The sequence below is a fragment of the Vigna unguiculata genome, unplaced genomic scaffold (assembly GCF_037176805.1).
Source record: "Vigna unguiculata cultivar grain cowpea cultivar isolate G323 ecotype 2 unplaced genomic scaffold, ASM3717680v1 ptg000019l_ERROPOS512194, whole genome shotgun sequence".
In the NCBI taxonomy this organism is placed as follows: domain Eukaryota; kingdom Viridiplantae; phylum Streptophyta; class Magnoliopsida; order Fabales; family Fabaceae; genus Vigna; species Vigna unguiculata.
Genome location: NW_028196660.1, coordinates 97,501 through 100,000, shown reverse-complemented (window position 1 = coordinate 100,000; position 2,500 = coordinate 97,501).

The following is a 2,500-nucleotide window of genomic DNA, read 5'->3' as shown; positions in this document are numbered from 1 at the left end:
AAATGAATACCATGAAAGTCTTGGTGCACGAAAGTTTTGAGTTGGTTGGGTTTTGCACATGGGCAAGGTTGTCGGTGCACCACGGCATAGCTAAATGGCTTGGTGGGGAGTTTTGTGAAAAAATGAAATTCGTGGTTTTTGAGAAGTGAGGGTTGGAATGGCCTCCAAATGCCCCCAAATGAATACCATGAAAGTCTTGGTGCACGAAAGTTTTGAGTTGGTTGGGTTTTGCACATGGGCAAGGTTGTCGGTGCACCACGGCATAGCTAAATGGCTTGGTGGGGAGTTTTGTGAAAAAATGAAATTCGTGGTTTTTGAGATGTGAGGGTTGGAATGGCCTCCAAATGCCCCCAAATGAATACCATGAAAGTCTTGGTGCACGAAAGTTTTGAGTTGGTTGGGTTTTGCACATGGGCAAGGTTGTCGGTGCACCACGGCATAGCTAAATGGCTTGGTGGGGAGTTTTGTGAAAAAATGAAATTCGTGGTTTTTGAGAAGTGAGGGTTGGAATGGCCTCCAAATGCCCCCAAATGAATACCATGAAAGTCTTGGTGCACGAAAGTTTTGAGTTGGTTGGGTTTTGCACATGGGCAAGGTTGTCGGTGCACCACGGCATAGCTAAATGGCTTGGTGGGGAGTTTTGTGAAAAAATGAAATTCGTGGTTTTTGAGATGTGAAGGTTGGAAAGGCCTCCAAATGCCCCCAAATGAATACCATGAAAGTCTTGGTGCACGAAAGTTTTGAGTTGGTTGGGTTTTGCACATGGCCAAGGTTGGCGGTGCACCGCGGCATAGCTAGAAGGCTTGGTGGGGAGTTTTGTGAAAAAATGAAATTCGTGGTTTTTGAGATGTGAGGGTTGGAAAGGCCTCCAAATGTCCCCAAATGAGTACTGTAAAAGTGTTGGTGCACAAAAGTTTTGAGTTGGTTGGGTTTTGCACATGGCCAAGGTTGGCGGTGCACCACGGCATAGCTAAATGGCTTGGTGGGGAGTTTTGTGAAAAAATGAAATTCGTGGTTTTTGAGATGTGAGGGTTGGAATGGCCTCCAAATGCCCCCAAATGAATACCATGAAAGTCTTGGTGCACGAAAGTTTTGAGTTCGGAGGGTTTTGCACATGGCCAAGGTTGGCGGTGCACCACGGCATAGCTAAATGGCTTGGTGGGGAGATTTGTGAAAAAATGAAATTCGTGGTTTTTGAGATGTGAGGGTTGGAAAGGCCTCCAAATGTCCCCAAATGAGTACTGTAAAAGTGTTGGTGCACAAAAGTTTTGAATTGGATGCATTTTGCACTTGGCCAAGTTGGTCGGTGCACCGCGACTAGATAGCTTGGTGCCAAAATTTGTCAAATTTAAGACCTTGGCCAAACTGAATGAAATTTTGTGGGGAGGTTCCTGATATTGTTTAGTGGTGGACTGGAAAAAATGAGGTCGAAATTCGAAGTCTACATGTGCTTTTCTATTTTTCCCGATTTTACACATACCCGGTAAGTAAAAAAAATAAAAAAAATAGTTCCCCTTCGAGAAAAATTATGAAATTTGGTGAGCAAGGAGATACCATTATTCTACGAATTACAGCAAAAAATCGCATCAAAATTCGAAGTGTAGCCCGAGATATGGACTTATGTCTGCTCAAAAAAAGTGTATCTACTTGTACAATTTTGCCTTTTGCATATTAACCTCTTATAGGGGGGGAGTGCTCCTTGAGCCGGCCAGCTCCACACTGGCAGGTTTTAAAGGGAGCTTGATGAGGCCTCCCCCCTCACGTGGTGCGTGCGTTAGCATGTTTATCATGGCACAACTAGCCTCTTCATAGTTGTTGAGCTTTATTAATACCAACACACGGTCGTCACTGATCGTTGGTTAGCTCGGCAGCTAGTCCCTCGGATATTGTGGAAAGTTATTTTCATGCCTAGCGATGCTTGACCATGCGTCACTTGATGTTTCCATTTGCTTGCTTGCCCATGGTAGGTGGGGGGTGGACCGTCTTGTGGTGTGGTGTCTTGCGAACGTGAGGGTGTGTGAGTTGTAATCGAGATGCACTTGCTGGCTGGCTCCATGCCTTGCGTATCGAACGGTCAAGCATGCATCTCTTCCATTTTCACCCGTTGCCTTGGGTGATATTGGTTGATCAGTCCCTGTGTTGCCTACCCACTAGACGGTACTTCTGTGGTTGCTTCGAATTCTATCTTTCCATCACGAAGAGGTGTTGGAGGATCCTAATGTCACGCACGTGTTCCATCTAGTGAAACATCTCAGTGATGCACGTGTTGTGGCTAGTTCTTTTGGATGCGGTGCATTATATGAACTCGGGTTTACTTTAGCGACCCAGTTAACATAATTCGGTTGTGTCCCTTGATTGAGACGTTGTCCTTGAACTTGTTGTGAGCAATATCGTTCTTCCACAACCCGTCGTCTTGAGTGCGATGGAAGGCAAATAAGATGTGCTTTGGCATGTCATGCACGTACTCGATTGCGGGAAGTGTGAGAAAGTGTTGTTGACA